This window comes from Danio aesculapii, chromosome 2 (assembly GCF_903798145.1).
Source record: "Danio aesculapii chromosome 2, fDanAes4.1, whole genome shotgun sequence".
Classification (NCBI taxonomy): domain Eukaryota; kingdom Metazoa; phylum Chordata; class Actinopteri; order Cypriniformes; family Danionidae; genus Danio; species Danio aesculapii.
In genome coordinates this window covers 40,348,717-40,361,795 of record NC_079436.1, presented here as the reverse complement: position 1 = coordinate 40,361,795, position 13,079 = coordinate 40,348,717, and the positions used below count along the sequence as shown (strand labels likewise).

The following is a 13,079-nucleotide window of genomic DNA, read 5'->3' as shown; positions in this document are numbered from 1 at the left end:
CTGTAGTTTTCCCCTGTTAGATGTACCACAAAGGTTCCACCCATTCCCGCCACATTGTGCCGTTGCTTCCGGCGATAACGTCATAACCAGGCACCACTGCCTGCTCAGGTTGGCCAACACAATGGCTTCACGAAAAGACTTTACAAACAAAAAAGGGAAACCTTCAAGAGAAGCAAAAAAATATAACAAAAAGTATAACATGTTGTAATTACAGTATTACAGTTTTTAATTTTTTCCCCAATATTTCACATGAGTTTAAATGTTTTATCATTCTATTTCTAAAGATGTTCAGTGACTAAAATATTATTTTAGTAAAGATATCAGTTTAATAAACCTATATATTACAGGTGGGCATAGATAATTTTTTAAAATCTAGATTAATTTCAAAGTTAATCTAGATTAAAATGGCTCTTTTGAATTCTGCCGAAGGCATTCAGAATATGTGTGCTACCCAAATAATAAATCTTTGAGAACGGGTTTGAGCATCCTGCTGATTTGATTCAGAAGAGCACTTTTTTGTCAGACGGCTCACCGGTCAGGTATACATCCCCGCTAAAATATCAAGGTGAAAGTCATCATAGCTTGCGTAGAAAAGACCCAGCTCCCAACCCAACTTTGATTTTAGATTAACGGCGATATTTTTTTATCCCAATAATAGCCCAGCACTACTATATATGAACTGCCAACTTATCCAGCACGTTTTATGCAGCGGATGCCCTTCCAGCTGAAACCCATCTCTGGGAAACCCACAATCCCGCATGTTTTTTTACATGTAAAATCTCACAAAGGTTTTGGTCAGATTTATATAATTATTTGAATAAATCACAATCAACAAAACAAACCTTTAAATTGAAAGATATTATTTGTTATTATTCTAGTAAAAGTACAAGTAAAAATAAAGAATATATATATATATATATATATATATATATATATATATATATATATATATATATATATATATATATATATTTATATATTTTTACATATATTTATATATATAAACTTATGAAAAATCATGCTTGCAGTTAGTTGCTAGATGCTTTGTGTTTATTTAATTTTGTACTCCCCCTTTCTTTATTTTGTTCTCTCTTTTCTCTCTCTTTTCTTTCTTTGTTACTTGTTCTTATCATTTTGTACTTGTATGTACTTGTATTCCAGTCTCTTACAGATGACTTCCTGATTTATATTGTTCATTTCTTCTTTTCTAAATAAAAGTTTATTTAAAAAAAGCTCTGAGATCATTAATATGCTCGCCTCATGCTGTGTTTTAAGCAACAACGTTTTCTAGTGAGACAACAATGAAAACTGTCTTCCCCTAGTTATTTTTTAGGCATACACTTACACTTACTATGTATGTGGGACTTTTATTTTGAAAACGCGAGCGCCAATTTGTTTACTGTGTGTTATTGGGCTACGACAGCACGAGGCACGTTCAAACTGGATGTACAGATAATACATATATTCATCTCCACTCTGAAGAGGCATAAGGTTTGTTTAGTTACATTTTTTGATGATTTATCGTGTTCATTGTGTAATTTGAAGCGTATGGTGTGTTTCAACAAACGCAATTAGACTGCTGAATCGTGTCAAATCACTCTGCTCAAATGTCATCTGTTCATGCACAGAGGTTGACATTAATTCCTGGCGGTGTTTTCAAAACACAACGCCATGCATCTCTATCACTCTCTTGTCAAGTTCAATTATAATTTAGCCTTTATCCACAACAGATCTGGTTAACATTACTTTGATTGAGTTTATATTTGTCAGAGCCTTGTGTACATCATGCTGTGTGTGTCTGTAAGTTGCATGTCAGAGCCGACCTAATATTCACAACATTAACCATATATGGTCAATCATGAACCTTCTGATTCTATGAGTATTTTATAGAGTAATAAATGAGCTTATAAAACCATTTCTGGAGATTTTTTTTTAATTTGCCGAAACCATAAACCTACTATGTAGATATCAGAGAACAATGTAACTTATTAAACCAATGCAGTATGTGACATGTTTAAGCCTTTTAAAATGTCATCAAATTTTTATTGTTCTTTAGGCCTGACCAAACTGTATGTAATATTATATAAATATAATAGTGATATTATATAAATTATATATATATATATATATATATATATATATATATATATATATATATTGTTATGTATTTATGAAAAAGGCATATTTAAATGGTACATGCTCATTTTCACCATACACCAAATAATATATGGACTGTGGCAGTTCAGAAATCAAACAACTGATAAATGACATTTAAAGAATGCTGTTTGAAATATATCAGTTACGTTAAACCAGACGTGTTAAAATGTGTGAAAGAAATACATTTACTCAAGAAACTATACCCTTTTCTGTTTATACACAGTTTGAAGCTTTTGTTATGTCTTCACTGTGAGCTTGTGACATTTTTCTTTGGATTCATCTTTAAAAAAAAAAAAATGCATATTTGCCATTTTTATTTCAACAAACCGGAGTAAGCGGTAAAAAATGAGAAATGATTTGCTTTGTGTGCAGGTCTGTGAGTGAGCGCTCGCTCAGTAAACATGGCCATACCTCAGCTGAAGACTGAGTCAACAGCAGAACAGATGGCGAGATCCTGCCGGAGAGGTTTGGTGTACACAGAGCCGAGACATCACCTCCTGAATGAATGAGGAGACAAAGACTGATCACAGGCTTACAGACAGCTTCAGTGAAAAAAAGTGAAATCTTTGCGGACGCTTTGGATGAAGCAGTGTTTCATATGACTGGTAAAGTAATCCCTTTTTAACTTTAACTTGTATGTTGTGGAAAATAAAGGGATACGTAAAGATGTAAAGAAGGGGGAGTTTCAGGCCACGTTTATACTATAATGATTTAGTTTTATAATGCTGTTTTTGAATGAAAACGATCCACCTCCACACTGGTGTTTCATCTAGCGTTTCTGAAAAGCTCTCTGTCCACACTATACCACTGAAAACACACATCACATGACAATACACACACTCTGGCATGCACTGAAAGTGGCTTCAGGCTATTTCATATTTCACCATGCATTTCCTCTGATAATTGTATGCATATAGCCTGACATTAAGCACATATTACCAAAACCACACAGTGAGCCTAATGTTTCATATTTTTCAGTGAAAATGGAAGGAGGCAGTTATTAGGCTCTGTTTTGCTATAAATTTGCATACAGTGAAGATGACGGTCATATAAATATGTACATGATGCCTTAACATTTTTTATGTCTGTTATGTTTTAAGTTATTAATATAAAAATTAAAAGAGACAGTGCTTTATGTCATGTTTTCATTTTATTGTAGCCGGGGTAAATAATGTTATAAAAGTACACTCCCGTTACATTTGATGATTTACCCAAAGTGTCCTCAAATCCTCGGAAGTTTGTTATAAACTTGCGAAGTCTGAAATTTGTGTACTTTATATTGAGGAAAAAAACCCTATCAGGTAGTGCGAATGTCGGCAGCCACGCCTCCGTTTTTAGATGTCTCCGTTTTCCTGGAGTGTTTCAACACATTATTAAACAATAGTTTTAATAACTAATTTATAATAACCAATTTCTTTTGTCTTTGCCATGGTGACAAAATATTTTACTAGTTATTTTGCAAGATACTGTACAAGTATTTGGCTTTAAAGTGCAATTTAAAGACTAGGTTATTATGTTAACTAAGCAAGTTAGGTTAATTAGGCACATTATTGGATAACAGTGGTTTATGTTCTGTAGCCAATTTCTGAAAAAAATCTTAAAAGAGGCTATTAATATTGATAACAAAATTAATTGATAAAAAAAGTGTGTTCATTCCAGTCAAACTAAAAAATAGACTTTCTCCAGAAAAAAAATATTGTAGGAAATACTGGGAAAATGTCCTTGCTTTGTTGAGTAACAGCACTTGGGAAATATTTTTAAAATAATAAAAAGTTCATGGGAGGGCATATAATTTTGACTTTAACTATATAGTCTGTGAAATTTCAACTGAAATTACATCAATTTATTATACCATGCTGCTATGTGTGTCACTTTAAATGTAAATGAGCTGCTGTTCCCTGCCCCCACTCTAAAAGAGTTGGGTCCAAGAATTTTGGGCCCGTTGGGTCCATTGCTGCTCATGGCAGAAGTCGAAAAGCTTTTTAACTTTTCAAGCACAAACGCAGGCATCAGCAAATCATATTGATTTGTGCAAATATACTAGTGCGAACAATAGCCAGTCACATTGGTTCCTATTTGAATAGTGCCCTATTTGAGGGAGCAGCTATTAGTTGTGTCCAACATTCTGAATTGCGCTCAGTCCCACAATCCACCACAATAATGAGTGTACACTATAGCTGGAGAAAACCCAAAATGCACTGTGAGTTAATTTCTGCAGCTGACCACAAGTTGGCATACACAGCAGTATCCCATTAGTCTAAGTTTCTAAATAAATGGTTGTTCAATTGTTAAATTAACCTACAGTAACAGACTGTAGGTAGAATATACAGATTTATACGTGTTAAATAACTACCACCAGGTCTGACCAAAAATCTAATCAGTCTAAGAGATTTATCAGTCAGCAAAGCATAAGCAAAACAGCATCCCACCCAGTTCCCTCAGTGCTCCAATTTACTCACTCGTTTTCATATACTACTTTAAGAAGACTATATTAGTGGACTAATGTAGGAAGTAGTGAATGAGGGGATGGGGACAATTTCAGATCCAGTCACTGTCTTCTTGGACATGGCGATAACATAATTCAAACATAACTCAACTAGACCCCACTTTATGATGAGGATGTTGTGACATTCCCATTCCTATAAATTAACATAGTACTATAATTTAATATTTGAAGGAGTTTAAAAAAACTACATTTACTGATATAGAGAGTTAGGGTTTGTAGGGTTACTCCAATGTCTTTTTTTCCCACAACAGTTTTTTATAAGGCAAGCAAACATGCTTATTGAGAAATGTGCAGATAATGGCTGTTACTCAAAAACAAGGCAGATCCAATTTATTGGGTTCTCTTAAGAGCTGATAAAAAAAAAAGGGTTTAAGAAAACCAAAATGCTACTTTTATGCATTTCTGTGATTTTTATTTTCAAGAATTTGGCATAAAATAATAATAATAGCATTACAACACTATATATTTGTATCCATTCACAGTGTTTATGGATGTGTGGCTCAGTTTTGATGACATCTAAAATATTCATGTGAATTAACAAGTGGAGAAATCGAGGACGGGGGAAGGTTTGTTTTGCAGGAGCAGGCCTTTGTAATTGCTTTGTTTATTGCCTCTTGGCTGAGTGTGATGGCATGTATGAAATATTACCAGGATGATGATACGTCTCAACCTAATTCAAAATTATGACAGCTTAAAGTGATGCAGAGAAGGGGAAGGGGGAGTTGGCTGACTCTGCTGTCATACATAACACAACTTCCAGTAGATCCTGACCTTCAGGCCCACAGGTAAAGCTAACGAGATTTTAAAATGATGACCTTCTATTATAAATGATTCGCCTGAACCTCAGCCTCGTGCACGCTGCTGACACTATTAGTGTTTAAAATGATGGCGACTTGAGTTGTGCTGTGAAAACTAATTACAGATGGGTAATTGTTTTATTTGTCTTGATGTTAGCGTGTGAGTAATGGCCGTGGCAAATGCATATTGGAAAATATGCCACATGCGAAGTCTAATTTTTTCTCATTACAGGATAAAAGCTCTCTGCGTTGGGATTCTGAGAAGTATATGTGCTGTAATTTTCTGCCATTTATCAGGCTACGAACAGTAAACAGGTCAATTTAAGCATCGTTTCTTGTCACATTGCCGCTCTTCTGTCATGTTTTACTGACTTTTTTTAAAGAGTACAAAAAAAGTTAGCACAGATTAAAGTGTTATATTTGCATATGCAAATCAGGCATTGTTTAATTAAATTTTCACCAATTTGCATATCTTTCTAGAACTAAAATCTCGATATTGAATAATGTTAGTTTCAACATTATTGTTTTGTTGATTTGATATATATTACATTGAAACAACAAAAAAAATGTTGCATGGGTTTATTTTTGTCAAAATCCCAACAATTCATTGTATGCCAAAAATCTTTTTTTAATATTTATTAAAGATCATGTTCCATGAAGATATTTTGTGAATTTGCTATTGTTAATACACTCATTGGCCACTTTGTTAGGTACACTTTATGAGTAGCAGGTTGGACCCCCTTTTGCCTTCAGAACTGCATAGATTCAACGAGGTACTGGAAATATTTCTCAGAGATTTTGGTCCATTTTGACTTCAAAGCATCACGTAGTTGCTGCAGATTTGTTGGCTACTCATCCATGATGCGAATCTCTCATTCCACCGCATCCCTAAGGTGCTCTATTGGATTGAGATCTTGTGACTGTGGAGGCCATTTGAGTTCGGTGAACTCATTGTCATGTTCAATAATCCAGACTGAGATGATACGTGCTTTATGACGTGGTGCCTTATCCTGCTGGAAGTAGCCATCAGAAGATGGGTACACTGTGGTCATAAAGGGATGGACATAGTCAGCAACAATACTCGGGTAGGCTGTGGCGTTGACACCATGTTCAATTGGTACCAATGGGACCAAAGTGTGCCAAGACAATATTCCCCACACCATTACACCACCACCAGCCTAAACCATTGATACAAGGCAGGATGGGTCCATGCTTTCATGTTGTTGATGCCAAATTCTGACATTACCATCTGAATATTGCAGCATAAATCGAGACTCATCAGACCAGGCAGCGTTTTCCCAATCTTCTATAGTTCAATTTTGGTAAGCCTGTGCTAAGTGTAGCCTCAGTTTCCTGTTCTTAGCTGTGCAGTGAGTGTATATCAAAATTAATTTTTTGATCCATCGTATGCATTGCTTAGAACGTAATTTGGACTACTTTAAATTTGATATTTTTAGTGCTGTAATTGGATTTTTTTTTATCCTAAATTTTCCAGATTTTCAAATTGTATTTCATCCAAAAAATGTCACTGGACAGCTTACTCAAATTTCAGATGATGCATAAATATTAATTTTCAAAATTGACACTTATGACAGGTTTTGTGGTCCAGGCTCACTTATTAGAGTCAAACGTTTTTATAGAATGGATTTTGAGCATCCTTTTTAACACTCCAAATTTAGTAGAAACATATCCATCTGTAAAAACTTCCAGGAAATGTTCCTACATTATTTTGATTGAAACAAATATGCTCAAAATTCCTTTTGACTCTAATATGTGATCCTTGACCACAAAACCAGTCATAAGTGTCAATTTTTGGAAAGTGAGATTTATGCATCAGAAAATAATATATGAATAAAATATAAAGCTTGTACACATTGCTGAATTTAAGATTCATGGCTCAGTTTAGAGGAAATATTCATTTTGATAAAACAACCTTTAACAGTATATATAGTAATTGAAATCAACTTAAATATATTGATGAAGTGTAACACAAGAAACACGATTCTAGATGTTTTCTTTACATTATCCTGAAAAAAAAGCTTTTTTGGAAAAGCCTCAAAATTGCCAGGTGCATAAAATAAATGCATTTTGTCTGCAGTGCTTCACCCCAAATTAAAATCCTCATTTCTTGACAGTCTTCAAGCTGTGTATCATACATCTGTTTTTACCACTAGCCTATAGTGAAGTCAGAAAGTTCTCTTTAAATGTCATTGTCCGTTATATTGATTGTCAGCCTTCGAGACAGAGAAGGGATCCAGGAGACGTGGAGACCTCAAAGTGTCCAGTCAGCAGTGAGTGTTCATTGGATATGGCTGGAATATCGGTTTTCCATTGGCAGTCATGGAACTGTGTGGCCAGTTTGGGTGGTCTGGGTGGTCATTGGAGCCCACTTTCCCTGTTAAAGCCATCCGATCAGTGTCTAAGTACCTCTTTGTGAGCTGTCTAGGTGTCCTTTAGTGATGGCTATCTTTGCTTTGCAATCAAGTGTGTGCAATATGACCTTTAGAAGCCTGTCTCCATTTAAAGATGATGCTTTCAGGGCTCCAGCAATGGCCAGAGGCTGTCTTGACCGCATCTGTTTTAGCTATTCTTAAGATGAAGTGAAGAAAAATGGCAAAATTCTAAAATAAAATGAAACAAATTAAAGAGTAAGATTAATAACTAATATTAGTAATATGATCTACTATAAATATATATATAAAATTATAATTTTTTTATTTGTTAAATACTAATTTAACTATTTACTACTATTTCCTTGATTAAAGTACATGGTCTTTGAGAAAATCTCTTTATATATTATTCATTTGATTCCCCCTTTGGTATTAGTATTGGTGAAGTGCTTTTAAAGGTGAAATTTAATTAATTATTTTATTTTATTTTATTTTTGGTCACACTTTATACCTCATGACTTTTACCTTAATAAAGCGTTTAGGTATTGGGTAGGATGAGACGTAGAACAAGATCATAAAATGTCATTTATTACTGCAAATAATCAACCAATATCTTAATAATAAATAAGGCACTAGTTAGTAAGAATTGGTCCTTAAACTATTGTGGCTGTAGATTTAAGAATAATAGATTAGAGAGTGTTATATGGCTATATACAACCCTAAATCAGAAAAAGTTGAGACAGTATGGTAAATGCATATTAAAAAAAAAAAATAGTGATTTCTTAATTCACTTTTACTTGTATTTCATTGCAGACAATACAATAAACATTATTTAATGTGTTCCTTGATTGTTATTGATTTTTCAACAAAAACCAATTTCGGTTCTTGCAACACATTTCAAAAAAGTTGGAACAGTAAACATTTTCCCCTTTAAAATGTTGCTATTCCTTTTCACAACACTTAAAAGACGTTTAGGGACCAAATACACCAAGTGATAAAGTATTTCAGGTGTGATTTTTGTCCAATTCTTCCTGAAAACAAGTCTTAAGGTTGACAACAGTACATGGTCTTTATTGTCGCATTTTGCACTTCAAAATGCACCACACATTCTCTATTGGAGACAGGTCGGGACTGCAGGCATTCCAGTAAAGTACCTGTATCCTCTTCCTCCACAGCCAAGACTTTGTAATGTGTGCAAAATGTGTTTTTTTGTCTTGTTGAAATATGCATGGCACCCCAATTGTGCTTCTACCTTTGCCAAGGGCACTGACACAACCCCATGGTATCCTGGCTTTTGGATTTGTTGCTGGTAACAGTCTGTTTGGTCCTTTTCTTCCTGGTCCGGAACACACGGCGTCCATTTCTGCCAAAAAATACCTGATATACTGATTCATGTGACGACAGTACACGTTTTCACTGTGTGATGATCTGTCCCAGATGCCTCTAAGCCCAGAGAAGTTTACTGGCACAATACAGTTTTAACTGGTATTTGGATGTAAATACGTATTGTGGTTTGCCAAAGTAGTCCAGAGTCCATGTGGTGATATTGCTTATAGATGAATGATGATTCTTGATGCAGTGCTGCCTGAGGGTTCGGAGATCACAGTAGTTCAGCTTAGGCTTGCACCCTTGTCCTTTACGCACTGAAATTCCTCCAGATTCCTTGAATCTCCTAATTGTCATGCACTATTGAAGGTGAAATTTCCAAATGTGTTATCGTTCTTTGAAGAACATTGTTTTTAAACATTTCAATAACCTTTTCACATGTGTGTTTGCTAACTGGCGATCCTAGGCCCATCCTTGCTCCTAAAGGAGTAGACCTTTCTTGGATGCTGCTTTTTTTTTTAAGCAAATTATAGTTTCGATCACCTGTTGCAGTCCTAAATGGCTCCTGTTCCAACTTTTTTGTAGAGTTGCAGGTCTGAATGACAAGAAAGAAAGTATATTTACAAATGAAATGAAGTTGACCAGACAAAACATAAATATTTTGTCTGGTCAAAGTTAAGTTTGAAATCACTACTTACTTTTTTTTTATTTGAGATTTCATGCGGTCCCAATCTTTTCTGATTTTGGGTTGTGTGTGTGTATATATATATACGCACGCATGCACGCACACACACACACACACACACACACACACATATATATTTATAAAAAACTGTAAGTTTGTCCCTCGTAAAATTACTAAGTGCAATTTAAGTATTGAAGATTTTTCTTTAACAGATTCCACTCAATTAAGTATTTTCATCTCTGCAGTTATCTCAGCATTTATGTTCATGCTTTAATATAGTAACAGCAATTCCATCCTTATACACAAGGGCTTTGTCAGCCGTGATATGTGAATATCATATCTATTTAACATAATTAGCCCCAGCATTTTGTCCTCGTGTAAAGACCCCATGAGAAAATAGCTGACATTTGTGGAAATAAAAGGCCTCATCTGTTGACAAAGCCTCTAATTGACATTGAAATCCAAACCTCCAGAGCTCTCAGTATGAGGTCTGAGGAGCTAAACAACGTTCGATATCTTTCAGCTCCAAAGAAGAAGAAGTAGGGGAAAAAAAAAACTCTCCCTTTGGTGTAAAAGCAATGTTCTCAGTGTAAAAACCATTGTAGGTGTTTACAATTATGACTGGAGAAAGATGTACCTTTTATGCTGGCATCAGTGTAAATTATAGATTTCATATTTTCCAGTTTTCAGGGCTTTGGGCCTGCGATTTTACCCTTTCTTACATTCAAAGGTTTCAGTGGCAGAATTGATGTGACATTATATATTTATTTTCCCCAACTGACCAAAGCCGCATGTTTTCAAGGCCATCTCCGAGAGCTGCCGCTTATGATGAAATATTCAGAAAGGTGTTATGTTTTGGGACTCGCAGGTTATGTTTGTGAATTTCTCTTTCTGAATTATGGAAGAGAAGGAGTGACCCTGGGGTCTGTTCATCTTACACAGTGAAAATGATTTTCTCCAATCTATTGTACTGTACCGTGTTTTGCAGATCTGTGAAATGAGCCTAAAATTGTGCATCTCTCTTGTCGGAGGAAATGACTCTAATTATCTGGCCTTTTAACGCATTCTATACATTGCTCTTTCCAAAATGTGTGTACGAGAGTGAAAATAAGTATATTTTACAGCTAATGATGATCAGAGATAATGAGGCGGTTATTATTCATACAAAATGGGTTTCTGTTACAGCAGGAACCTGATCAGCACAGGATCAATTAATTCAAATATTCTATACAACAGTTTATTCGAGTTTGTTAAACAGATCATGAAATGGATCAGACCACATTTTGAGTTTTAAGTCATGGATTGGATCATTTTTTTGGATTGGTAAAAAAAAAAAAAAGAAAGAAAAAATGAAAAGACAAATATGATTTGCTTTCTAATGTATTACAAGAACACTAACTTATGAAATCTAAAGTCATGAAATCAAAATTTGCAACATTTATTGTGCTGGTGCACATTATTAATATTAAGGTAATATTTAATCAAAATCGTGATGTGCAAAAAAAATCCAACACCTTTTTCAGGCACTGTTATATTGGGCTTTAATCAGTGGATTTCTATTAGTTTTCAAATGTTTTGATGGACCAATACCAATGTTTAAGATCAGCTCAGTCAGGACAGTCTTATGTAGTCTTAAGTAACTGCTTAATAACAGTCTTAAGTAACTGTTTAATAAACATGCTAAGAAATAAAATAATAAATCAAATAAATTATAATAAATAAATAAATAAATAAAAATTGTAAATAAAAACAAACAAAAAAATTAATAAAAAATAAGCTTACGGCCATTCCACCCTGAGCACGCCCGATCTCATCCAATCTCAGAAGCTAAGCAGGGTTGAGCCAGGTTACTGCTTGGATGAGAGACTGCCTGTAAATACCAGGTGCCGTAAGCTCTTGTTTTTTTTTTTCCAGTGTTGGGTTGCGACTGGATGTATGTTTTACATCTGCTGTGTAAAATATATGCTGGATAAGTTGGCGGTTCAGTCCACTGTGGCTACCCCTGATGAATAAAGGGACTAAAAAATGAATTAATGAATAATAAATAAAATAAATTAACGGGCGAAGGTTGAGTGAACAGTAAAGTATTAATGCTGTATGTTAAATTGAATATGTGAGCGATTTTTCTAGCAGGTCATCTGTTTTGTTTTATTGTTCTGTTTTGTTTTTTTGGCACATGTGAGCAATGCTGTCCCCACAGACAGGGCAAATGAATTCAGATCAGTTTGAAAGTGATTTTGCACGCTGCTGATCTGTGCCACACTGTGTTTACCTTGCTGTCAGTCATTCGGTGTGGAACATTCTGGGTCTGATATGTATCTGAGCACACGGGATTTACTGCGTAGAGATGAGGGGGGGATTTGTTTAGACCACCCAAATAAAGTCAGAACACCCCAATGCTCTTTCCTCTCAATAGTCATAAAAGCAATTAATATTGGTATGTGGTAAATAGTACTTGCTCATTTGTTGCACAGATGTGTGGATCATGACGTGTCTGTCAAAGCATGTTTCCTTGTTTTGATGGTTTTTAGAGTTTAACAAACAAATATTTAGTTATTTTTGAGTTATATTAATTCATATAGGGGTGTCACGGTGGTGCAGTGGGTAGCACGATCACAAGGTTCGTGCACAGCAAGAAGGTCGCTGGTTCGAGCCTCGACTGAGTCAGTTGGCATTTCCTGTGTTGCGTTTACATGTTCTTCCCATGTTCGCGTGCGTTTCCTCCAGGTGCTCCGGTTTCCCCCACAGTCAAAAGAAATACGCCATAGGTGAATTTAGTAAGCTAAATTGGTCGTAGTGTATTTATGTGAATGCAAGAGTGTATGAGTGTTTCCCAGTGTTGGGTTGTGATTGAAAGGGCATCCGCTGTGTAAAACATATGCTGGATAAGTTGGCGGTTCATTCCACTGTGGTGACCCCTGATTAATAAAGGGACTAAGCTGAAAAGAAAATGACTGAATGAATTAATTTATGTATTCATACGAGTGATTCGATAATTGTGGGAATACATTTTTGCGTCTCCTAAATAAACCTTCTAAAATGTTTATGAACTTTAATAATGCCATTGATTATATAAAAAATGACATTAATATCTCTAAAAATGAATGTTGGTATGTGTATTTAGGGGCATTTTGTTTTGAAAATATTAACTTCAAACTCCCACTATACCTTACTTTTTGTCTCCGCCTCTTTTAATTATCATGAAATAATTGTTTAAT

General features: G+C 34.9%; 1 pseudogene; it reads left to right on the top strand.

Moving 5' to 3' along the window:
* Window positions 1–11,637: 11,637 nt before the first annotated feature.
* Window positions 11,638–11,756, top strand: LOC130215048 (5S ribosomal RNA; annotated as a pseudogene).
* Window positions 11,757–13,079: the final 1,323 nt, after the last annotated feature.